Here is a 12,204-nt window from a genome sequence, read left to right as displayed (position 1 = left end):
AATTTTCTCCGCGTCCTCCGGTTTTTCCCTCCACGTTTGGAATCAATGTGCGTTCAGAGTATTATGGCTGCTATCAATTTCCACGCGATAAGCCACTTCATTGGGCTATCATTTGTGGCCAGGGCCCAACTGAAAAAGAGCTGTGTGGCTCAGAGAGCCTTACCTGGTCAAAAATAAAGATAAAAAAAAAACATCTTGGCCACTAAAACAGAAGCGAAGGTGGTTTATGGCAAACCCCGTGCCTGTCAGCAGATTCCGTGACACCGTGACGTTCCTCCGGTTAAACCACAGCCAGCAGCAAAGTGCCGCGGCGTTAATGTTCACCCGCTGGGGCGGCCTTCGAATTACACGTTAAATAAAATTAAAGCGATATTAATATGAAACGGGGGTAACTTTGGAAAATGGTGCGATCTCGTGAAGTCCATAAACGTTCAACCATTTTGGTAATCTTCACACTTATACTGCTTGCCAACCTTTATACCTTTCCAAGCCACCACGACATAAGCGCCTTTAATCGGTAACCTGGTCCTTTAAATGGCCATAAAAAGCAATGGTAAAGTCTTCTGACATCATCGTTCAGAAAGTGTTATCTGCACAAGGCCCCTCCTACGTCAGACCGTGAAGCAGTAGGAAGGCGGCACTGTGCATCAAACAACCGCCACCTCCTCCCACCTCAAACCTCGTCGCGGTAACGAGGAAACGGCTCAAGAACACGCGCACGCCAAAGTAGAAATCTGACGCAGATAGAGATTAGTGTCATCCATGATAGCGGTAGTAACTCACGATGCGTCCTATCTACGGCTGATTTCACCTCGGCGCCCAGCAACACTATTTGTCAAATAAGGACGCCTGTCCACTACAAATTAGATAGCCGCACGGTGCTCACGCGCTCGTCCGCCCACTCGCTCAGTCGCCCGCTCGCTCACTCGTCCATTCGCTCGCCCATTCGCTCGCCCATTTTCCCATCCACTCACTCACTGTCACTCGCTCACTCGCCCACTCTCCCATCCGCTCACACGCTCATTCACTCGCTCACCCATTCTCCCATTTGCTGTCTTTCTCTAAACTAAACTATTTTTTATTTTATCAGGTAAGCCCACTGAGCTATATAGCTCTTTATTATAAGCAACCTGGCCACAAATGACAATGGCTTATCACGTGGAAATGTATAGCAGTAGCCAAATACTCTAAACGCATGTTGATTCTAAATGTGGAGGGAAAAACAGGAGGACCCGTCGAAAAATCCACGACCACGGGGAGAACATGCACACTTCAGGATCGGGATCAAACCCACGACCTCCTGGATACTAGGCAAGGTAGTTAACATCTCACCACCGTGGCGCTCACCCAATCTCCCATTCACTCACTCACTCGCCCACTCACCCACTCGTCGGGCGGACACGCACGGGCTGTGGCAATGCACGTGCCGTGTTGACTCCACGTTGCTCGGCGGCGAAAGGCAAAAAGCGAGCGCCGCGGTAGGATCTGGGTGACCAGAGGACGTCACTTGTTGTTCGGCAGCGCGCACGCCGCACGCAGCAGCAGCAGCTGCTGTCTCGCAGAGATCGCGAAGGACATCCTCATAATGGGGGCTCTCGGTACAACTGTCAGCGCAGTTTTGTCTTTGTTGTTGTGTGTTTGTGTTTTTTAAAAGCAGTTTTTCTACTTCGTTAACCAATCGCAAGGACAACATTTAAATGTTGACAGTTAGGTTGCCGGTGGTGACCACAAAGTGGTTGGAAATCACCGCTCTGTACTGACGATGATAAATATATTGTTGATGATGATGATGTCCCTGTGGCCATAATCCGGGTGAAGTGAGTGGGCGGGAGGCCTTTGAAACAACGCATCTCTTTTTTAAGACCTGGGGCAAATCCATGGACTTGGCATCCAGAGAGCACCAGTGAGATCCGATCCCCCGGCAAGGCACACGAAACATCCCGCCACGTCCGTCCACCCGGCATGCCGCAGTCAAACAGCAGGTGTGGCGTGTGGTGGGGTAAAGCGTGGGCCATCTTCCAAGATGCCCGGGCCAGTATGAACGAGCAGAGTCGGTCAAAATACTCTCTCTCGAGAGAGGGGCTCTCCAGAACTCCCTCGAGTGGAGGCACCTTCCGTCGGCAGTGGCGTGACCAGGCACTTGCAGGGCTGCGCCTTTTACCTTTCACCCTTGGCAAACGTGGGATTACAGAGAAGGACGTGGGCACTGGGACTTATCGATCTCTGTCTCTTTCAGCAGCTTTTGCTCCGTGGGATCCCGGGATCTTTTTCTGTGAATCCCATGGAAAGAATGGTAAGGCTGCTAAACGCATGTACAAAGAATGCATGAATGTGGTGACCGGGTGTAATTGCTTTGTACAAAGTGATTGTACGCTTGCTTAAACCGCGAAATACTCTCGCACACATGTACAGCACACCCTGTGCGCGTGTGTGATTTGTAAGACGACTGATTGCTAAACCGAAAAGATAAAGGTCAATGGCTCTGCTGACAAGCCGTTATCTAGAAAAAGACGCTATTGCCATTACCTTGATAAAGGTGTCTGCACTGACACCTTCACCTCTTTATATTGCCGGTCATGTGAAACACGTCAACAGATGTATAATGTATTATAGATATAAAACATCCATAATATATTAACGTAAACAGGCTTGTAACAAACAAAGCAACGGTGCATTACTTGGCCTGTCTCGCCGGGTAATCGCGTCAAGAACTCAATTGCCGAGATGCTCGACTGGACACACCATTCAGAGCGCCCCGTCGCTCGGCCTTCTAATTGAATACCTGCCAGCCCCAACACCGTCAACATCACCTCGACCTGCCCCCACCCCCCCACCCCCCACCCCACCACCACGACCACCGTCCTTGGCTCGCTCCGAAAATAAAACACTTTACCACTAAAGAGATTGTACCCCGCCTTTTATCTCCCGGCTGGAATTTGAACGAGGCAATGGGTTTTTTTCTTTTACGATGCGTGTCGCGTGGTGGGGGGCGGGCGGGCGGGGGTTGGTGGGGCTGCCAGCGACCACGAGCCGGACGGGAAAAGTTCGCCTGGGATGCCCCCAACCTCCACCCTTTGACACCGCCGCCGCCGCGTGCCGCGTGGCTGCCTGGCCCCCCCGCGTCTCTTCCACGCCGATGGCTCGCAGGCCCAGCCGGGCGAGGGTGGAGATGGGGGGGGGTCTGGCGGCGATCGAGGGCGGCCGCCACGCGCGTGCGTGCGCGCGCCCTCGCGCCGGCGCCAACAACAAGGGGGGGGGGAGGGTTATGGGGACGCCTCCCATTGCAGCAGAGGCCAGGTTACGGAACCTCTGAACCTTGGACTTGACATGGGGCGTGCTACCCCCCCCCCACGTCACCCCCCCACCACAACCCCCCCACCACGTCACCCCCCCACCTCAACCCCCCCTCCCACCTCAACCCCCCCCCCCCCCAGCTGCCCTGCCATGACGAGCAGAGTGACAGGGCGGAGGCCAGGGTGGAATTAAGCAACGGAAAGCCGTGCACGCCCGGATCACCTGATTCGGAGTAGTTGTGTGGCACGGCCTTGCTCTGAGCTTAACGGAGTGTTTGCTGTTCGCGGAAGCCGGAGCTTCGGCAAATAATGGCAACAGCAAGCGTGGCACCGTAATTTGGGTGGAATTAAATTACTGGGGGGGGGGGGGTTAGGTTCGTCCGTCTGCTTCCAGGCTCATCGCTTGAAATGACCTTGAGAGAGAATCTGCAGATTTGAACAGGCTCGCGTTTGTCGTGGAGTCACGCGATTTCTTAGGTCACGTGCCCCTCATTGCTGCTGCTGTGACTGCTGTGGCTGATGGCACTGATGATGCTACTCTTGATGATGACGATAGTGATGGAGCTGCTGCTGTAGCTACTGATGAAGCCGATGCTGTCTGTGTCTGTTACTGCTGTTTTCAATGACATTGATGATGATGATGCTGTTGCTGCTGATCTTGATGAAGATGATGTTGCTGCTACAGCTACTAATTGATGATGCTGCTGCAGCTGCTGATGATTAATACTGGCCCAGCTGACGGTGAAACATGTGGCCGGATCAGTGTTTGCGACAGCATCACTCAGTAGGCAGCTCACATCATCTTGTTAAGTTGAAATGAAACATGTGGGGGATATTTAAAGTCGCCAAAAACAAGTGCCGCAACGTTGCAACTGAGACACTGAATCAATTGAAAACACAAGCTGCTCAATGCCAAAGTCTGACCTTGGAAACTTTGGCGGACAGCTTTGGGCATTTAATCACCAATGATGCCACGCGTGCGCACACAGCACCACACAGAGGCGTCCACAAGCACTGTGAGATTTGTTTTCACAAAGATTACAATTCTCCCCCTTTTTGATGACCAGGATTTCGCACAAAAGCATACCGCGCTGATAATAATAATATAACGAGCATGACTATGCGCGAATAATGGGATTAATCAGAAGAGTTTATGGAATCCACTGTCACTGAACTTACATTTTGAGCCCAGAATAAAAAAAAAAGTTATTGAGAGGCAGATCTTGTGAACTCAACAACCAGCTCACGATTACAATGACCCCACATGGAACGCTCAATTGCACCGTATTTGACACCATTCGGGGTTACGCCACGGGTACCCTCTCATCGAACGAGAGATTCTCAAAACCCTCGGAGCCCGGCGGTTGCCATCCGAGCGGCTGAGAGTGCGAGGTGTAGTCCCGCAGAGAAGTGCACTGGAGAAGGCGCCGCGTTAAGAGGCACGGCCGCCCTCCGCCAACTCCGGCCCGCGAGCGCCGATGAGACCTCACTGCCAAATTTAACGCGATTACGCTCACTAGATAGTGCCGGAGAGGGTGATGTCTCTATCTCTTTTTTTAGGTTCATGTTCTTCTTCCCCCCCCCCCCCCCAGCTTGGTGATGCCCTCCGGTACGTCTGCATCCGCGCGTCGCGCGTGCGTCCGTCAGGGCGCGACGCCGGAGCCTCGGGATCTGGAGGGGGAAGGAAAGGCTCTTCTGCGGGCGCTGTTTGGACAGCTAATGGGGCCTTTGCCCGAGCGAGAGCGGCACTTGTCGGAACGGGTGCGGGGCGCTCGCCGCCCCGTGACGCTCGCTCCGCTGCCGCACTCCGCGGCGAACGCGAGCCGGCTCTGCCAAGCCGCCCCCCCCCACCCTCGGCGCTAACAGCCTTCGCGGCGCGAGGGGGTCACGCTCACGCGACGTCGGTGATGAGCGTGACCGCGGGACACGCAGAGCAGAGAGTACGGGGCACGTGACGCAGAGAGTACGGGACACGTGACGCAGAGAGTACGGGACACGTGACGCAGAGAGTACGGGACACGTGACGCAGAGAGTACGGGGCACGTGACGCAGAGAGTACGGGACACGTGACGCAGAGAGTACGGGACACGTGACGCAGAGAGTACGGGACGCACGTTGCCGGCGGTTTCGGAGAAAGCGGTGCGGGGCACATACGTGGTGGCAGCGCAGGCGGTGTTTGGGGAAGCACACGGCGCGGTGAAGGGGCGCCACGCACGCTATGGGGGACGCGGCGAACCGGCCAGGGAATATGAATGTTGTCTGGAGCACGTGTCAGATTAAGGTAGAGCGAAGATTTATAAGTTGTCTACGTGCGGACTCAGCTCAGGACACTGTACAGAAACAGTGGGTCATGGGAATCCTGCATAACGGAAGCAGATATATATATTTTTTTAAAGAGACAGTCATGGGCAGAGGAAAAGAGGAAGGTCTTCACCCTGGACCTGAACGAGGGTAGAGAAATTATTGCATAGGTGGCTGGGGAAAGGCAGTTACAGACTTATTGGAGCAGCAGACAGAAGAGAATGACTTCGCACGGATCAACGGTTGACTGGAAACTTTGATAGAAAGTTTTGGTTTGCTGGAGCAAAGAGTGCATGGAGGGGGAGTAGAGTGAGATGAATGGGGAGAGGTCGGCAGGGGAGAGTCCGTGGATGACCTTGGATGTGGTGAGTGCGATCTTAAGATTGATCCAAGACTGGTTTGGCAGCCAGTGGAGGGACTGGACTATCATCAGTGTGGAGTGAGCGTGTCCATCCGATCTCCGAGGACACAACACACGGTAAAGAAACACATCGGGTCCAGTGAAGTTTCCAAATTCATTAACTTTGCGATCGGACCGCTTGCTAATGTAAGCCCAGGACAGAAGTCGCATTAAATTGTGCAATTGAAAGGATTAGAAAATCCTCAAAATTAGAAATTAAACAACTTGCCAGCGCACCGATTTTGACCGGGTGACTTAGACGGCAAACGCACCGCGGGAGCTTCGCTTTGAAATCCGTTCCTGCGCGCCCCGCGTCGCGGCTTCCTTGCCAATTTTTGTCAGCGTAATTTTCATCACGGTTATTAAAGCATCCTGCAAAGTGGCAACAGCGCTGCGCGGCTTGCCAAGCACACAGGGTTGGGAGAGGCACAGCCGCCGTGAGCTGCCGAGCCCCCTCGCGTCTGCGCTGCGCTCTTCGCGAATCGCGTTCTTACGGCTCGTGGGGGGGGGGGGTTCTTGTTTGTTACTTCGATAACGCAAAGAGCCGGCGACGACGACGACGCGTGGACACCACGTGGCGTCTCAACTCGGAGCTCAATTTACACCCCCCCCCTCCTCCTCCTCCTGCCCTTCTTCCCCCGGCTCACGCCTCACGCTCCGTGTCGGGCAGCTTCTTCTGCGGGGGGGGGGTGGGGGGCGAGGACCGTCACGGAATGCGAGGCCGGTCAGGCGAATTGACGAAACAGTGCCAAGCGAAAACGTGAATAAGCAGCGAGCCGTGTCCATGGCACGACACCCAGAACCGGCGGTGCCAGGATGTTTATCACTTCCAGAGAGCCTCAAGCTGATAAAGATTGGTCAACATCGGCGTCCGCATCGGTTCGGTTGATGGGGGTGACGCGGCGCGACAGCGACTCTTAAAAGAACCCCCTGGCTCCCCAGCGAAGTCGAACTCCACAATCGCAGCGCGGGGAGGCGCGCGCGACGCCCGCCAACAAAAACACCTTTTACACGGCCCGTTGACGAAACCGAACACCCACACACACACACGCACACACGCGCGCACCCACGCACGCGCGCACACACACGCACACACACACACGCACACACACAGAGACACACACCCACACACGCACACACACGCGCACACACACGCACGCACCCACGCACAAACACACACGCACAGACACACACGCACACACACACCCACACGCACTACACACACACACAGACGCGCACACACACACACGCACCCACGCACACACACCCGCACTACACACACACCCACACACGCACCCACCCACACACGCACACACGCACTATACACGCACACACCCACGCACTACACACCCACGCACTACACACACCCACACACACACTACACCCACACACCCACACACCCACCCACCCACACACACACCCACGCACTACACACCCACACGGACGCGCACACTCAACGCGCTCCTCTCCCCATCCCTCCGCAGCAGCAGCACGAACCGCGCCACCGCGACCGCCACGCCGCTGCCGCGTGCTCGCTAATCAGATGCAGAGGAGGAGCGGCAGTTGCGGAGTGAGTGAGTGGGGGGCAGCAAGGGGGTTGGGGGGGTGGTAAGAAAAGACTCCGCCGCAAACTCATCAACCCCCCTCAGCCCCCCCCCCTCACTGCGTTCCCTGCCGTTGAGCAATCGGTGCCCCGCGGGTCGCCATGGGCAGCAGCGGCGGCAGCGGCGTGCGGAGTGAGGCAACACTCGGTGCCGATCGGATCGATCGGTCGGTCGGGAAAACGCCGCACGGCTCTTGGCGTCTCCCCGGGGGGGGTGGGGCGTGAGCCGCGCCGGCGGTAGCGCAGCCGTGGACGTCAACAAGACGAAGTCGGCCGCGGTGGCAGGAGATGCCGCAGCTCACGCGGACGGTGGTGTGGCGCCTCGAGCGGCCAGAGGCATCGACGTTTCGTCGAGTACCGTGCCGCCCTAAAGTGCGGGGACAAACACTGCCCGTGCTCACATCCTGCTGCTGGCTCGGGATTGAGGCGTGCGGAGCGACCACGGAGCGCGCTGACTGCAAAGCCACGGGCTGCAGAATCTCTCACCCCCCCACCCCCCACCACCTTTTTTTTTGTTAATCTTCAAAACCAAAAAAAAAATCATTCTTGCTCGCTGCATAAGTGAGGCGGTCAGTAAACTCGATCATATTGTTTCCTCTAACTGTGGTTGCATTCAAACATACGTCCTCCCACCCCCCCGCCCGCGCGCATCTCCGATTCGCACGGTTGGCTACGTACGGCACGAAAGAAGTTCAACATGCATACGTACACGAGCCGTGAAGACATCGATACATTTACAGATGGGATTCTTGAACAACACCGACGCACTCACGGCCTCTTTGTCAATCCACTGCTGAACGAAGACCCTCCCCAAGCCGTGTCGGCCACGAGGAGGCTTGTTTGACCATACTTCACCCGCCCAGTCACCGCAGGTTGGTGAGCAGGTGAGGGCCCAGGACCGGTTGGGATATCCCTCGTCGTGGATATTCACCGTGGCCGGGAATCGAACCTCTGTTCCACAACACTTACTACATATTGGAGCTATGAAATGTTGGTACGTGACATTGCACGATGAAAACAAAATATTGTTATATATACATTACGTGATCAAGGACCAGATTTGCAAAGTTACGTAAATAATCTATAAAACAAAATTTTAATTCATGCATATACACATAAGATCTATAAAAGCCAAAACATGTCTGGAGGTCTCCCTCCTCATCGGAGCAAGGGCCGATGCTCATCTGCTATCGGTAACCTTGAGACAAGGGTGGACATTCCACATCTCTATGGCAGAGGCCATCCACAATGTGGCGCTCATAAAAGAGAACTTTAATATCAGCCCTTTCATTCATTCACTCACACAAGGGGTTCAAAAATGCAACCTCACGTCAATTGCGCTCGTTGCTTTTAAACAATTCATTCCAAAGTCACCTTTACTGTCGCTCGGTCAGCAATCCCTTGAACCACGAAAAAAAAAGCCCATAAAAAAATGTCGCAGACTCAAATAAAAAATAATCTTTCAAACGCGATCCGACGAAACCCACGCACTGCGTCCCCACGCATGACTAAGCCTCCGCCGCGTACGGAGCGTTGCCCCAACACGGCGGGAGCTCGTAACAACAAAACCTCACGGAGGAAGTGGCACGGAGGAGGTGGGCGACCTGCAGAAGGACAACGCTTCTCTCACCTCCTCCGTCGCGAGTTTGCTTCCCGGGTCTCCTGCTCCACCTGCGCCTCCGTCCGCGTCCTCCTCCTCCTCGTGTCTCTGCCCCGTCCGAGGCCACCACGTCGTCTCCCTGTCTCTAACGCCCGCGTGCCCTGCCTGTATCCGTCCCTATGCGGTCCCCGTACCTGCCCGGACTCCTTGTGTCCTGCGCTCCTGTTTGATCGTCCGTGTCTATCCCTGCACTGGTCCCTGATTCTGTCTGTGTCGTTGTCGCTGTGTCTGCCTGCTCACCCGTTCCCGTCTCTGTGTCTGTCTGGTCCCTGTATCTGTCCGATTCCTTGTTCCCTGTATCGTCTGGTCACCCGTCCCTGTGTCTATCCCTGCACTGGTCCCTGATTCTGTCCGTGTACCTTTGTCTCTGTGTCCGTCCGTGTCCCTTGTCCCCACCTGTGCGTGTCTCTTTGTCTTTGTGCGACACTGTGGAGGCTGCCGAGTGAATGCAGCACGGTTGGGGTGGGGGGGGAACAGCCCTTGGTCACTCCACTTCAAAATACGTTTCACAATTTATCCCCTGACCCAATAGCCCCGCCGTGATGGCCAATTGGTCGGTCGGGGCCAGGGGGTAGGGTCTGGGAGGCACGTGGTGGAGCGTGCACGGTGATGGGTGGCGGGGTGGCTGGGTGGGTCTGTGGGCGGCTCGGTCACGGGGTGGGAGGGGGAGGCTGCGTTGAGCTGTATCCAGCTCTTTTGCAATCCCCTAATGATTATCCACAGAGGGATGGGAGAGTTTTAAGCACGGGGTGGATAGAGGAAGCATTGAAAAGAATTAGATTTGTTTTTTTTTTATATTTTGCGTCTCACTCAGTCAAACTTTAAGTGGCCCTCTCCGCTCAAGTAAGTATGGGCCTGTACTCATCTCTGCTACCAGACCTGGTCCAGTGGTGGAAATTCCACATTCCCATGCCAGAAGACAAGAAACATCTAAAGGACAATCGCTGTTTACAACTACCGCTTGATTAAATATCAACCACGACGGCGTGGCACCGAGAAACGCAAGAGGTTACGGTGAAACTATCACGACGTCGTTCAGGGGCTCTTCGCTCGGGGCAAGGGTCCACGGTGTCACAAGGCAATGAGGAAACTTGGGGAAGAAGTGCGACAGGGAGTTTGCGTTTGCTTGCGATTGAGATGTATCTGTACAGAAAACTCTCACCGAGTTCCAGTTCCATTTTAAAAGGTGTTTTGCGCACCGAGGGGATCTAGAACACTCGGGGGCAGCCCAAACTGACAAGGGAATAACACTCAAAGGCCCCCTCGGATGGGATTGTAAATACATTAGGAGTTTCACTAATCTCTCACGTGATCCACCAACCCTGTGCCTCCAACGTGCTGGATCAGAGGCGTGTGCCACCAAGCGTGGCTACATGTTTAAGCACGTCTTGAGAGTAAACTCGTCACAGGCCCACACTGGCCAGCGTGGTGAAGTATGGTCAAACGACCCCCATGGGCGACACGGCGGAGAGGAAGGCCTCCATCCAGCAGTGGACTGACAAAGGTTGACACGTTCTTTTCATGAGATATCTTTTTTTTATTCACTCTCCGTACATCCCCAAAGTGGAACCCTCCTAGAAAAGATCGTCGTAAGGCTCTGTGTGGCTTTCCTTTTAAAAAATTAACGAATGATATTCAACAACAAAAAAGCATATTCGACAAATTACACTGCAGGAAAAGGAATGATCAATTATAATCCACCACGTTTCAGGCAATGGGCCTCCTTCACAGGGGAGCGTTGTCTACACATGGTTTTGTTTATGTAGCTTGTGCTTCTGCACCACTGACAATGCAATATGTATGCTGAACTTCTTTCGCACCCTACATAGCCAACTGTTCTCGTCGGTTTTGTTTCAAATTACGATAAAAACTCTTCCAAGAGGCACTGAGTGGGGAGCGGGCAGGGGGAGGGAGAGACTGTGGCATAGGAAGAGCCGCTGTTGGGGACATCCGAGGGTGCTGGCGAGACAGCGACAGAGCGAGAGGGCGAGGGGGGCCGTGGCTCTGATGGGCACGGCGGGTCACGTGTCGGGGTTTGACTCGAACCAGACACTGGGAAGAGGAAAAGGGGCTGAGATGGCAGGAAAGCAGAGCATCAGCAAGGGCAGTGGCTGTTTGTCGTGTCTCTGGAATGTGTTGGCACAGCAGATCTTCCGTGGGTTTAATTGTGCCAAAGGCTAGGCTGGCAGCGAGGGCCAATGATATTAATTTTGAATGGATTACAGCGTTGAGGTTTTCTTCAATGGTTCATCGCTCTAGAGGCACTGGCGATTGAGGTTATTTTTTTTTTACAAGCCTTCACTCTTCAGGGACATCTAAACGTTGTCTTTTTTTTTTGCACAAAGCAAGTGGGTTACTGAATGAGAGAGAATACTATTCCGATGTATATTATTTGTCTTAAATAAAAAATAGTTCAACTTTTACAAACAGAAAGCACCCTCTGAAACCAAGTTAAGCTGTTTACATTTCAAAGGTAAACTTTAACCAAAATTGGAAATTAACATCAAAGCAAACTGATGGATGGAGATAACAAGGAAGACAATTTCTAATCCACTCGTCACACTGCACCCCGCCTATGCTCCATCCCTCCCACCACCCCACTCCCACACGCCCCCCCCCCCGCCACAGGGCTCAGGTGTCATCCGTGGGAACTCCGAGCCTCGGAGACACTGACCCGTGTCTCGCACTCCTGGAGACGCACGCCCGGCACAAACCAAAATATTTCCCCAGCGGCGTGATGGTCGCCACCCTTACGTACATGGGTGGGGGGGGGGGGGTACGGGCACTGCGCCGGTGGGTGGCTCATGCCCTGGCGCTGTTGGCGCGTCGAGGACACGTACCAGCGTACCAGCGGTGTCACGATCGGTCTTCGTTGAAGACGCTCGCAAAAGACTGGGTAGTCGGGAGGCAGCCGCCCCTCCGCCAACAAAGGAGGGAGCGAGACACG

The 12,204-nt window shown here is 54.4% G+C and overlaps 1 protein-coding gene across 4 annotated transcripts in view; it reads right to left on the bottom strand.

The window, feature by feature from the left end:
* LOC144936249 (RNA-binding protein 47-like) overlaps positions 1-12,204 on the bottom strand; it is a 46,984-nt gene that overhangs the window by 12,578 nt on the left and 22,202 nt on the right. The window contains exon 1 of one of the 4 annotated variants that reach the window (XM_078863296.1): positions 9,228-9,752. The exons of the other annotated variants lie outside the window; for them this stretch is intronic. The gene's annotated coding sequence lies outside the window, so the exon portion shown is untranslated. Of the gene's footprint in view, positions 1-9,227; positions 9,753-12,204 lie in introns of those variants that run through there. 4 annotated transcript variants of the gene reach the window in all.

This window comes from Lampetra fluviatilis, chromosome 15 (genome assembly GCF_964198595.1).
Source record: "Lampetra fluviatilis chromosome 15, kcLamFluv1.1, whole genome shotgun sequence".
Lineage (NCBI taxonomy): Eukaryota > Metazoa > Chordata > Hyperoartia > Petromyzontiformes > Petromyzontidae > Lampetra > Lampetra fluviatilis.
This window is presented reverse-complemented; position numbering and strand designations above follow the sequence as displayed.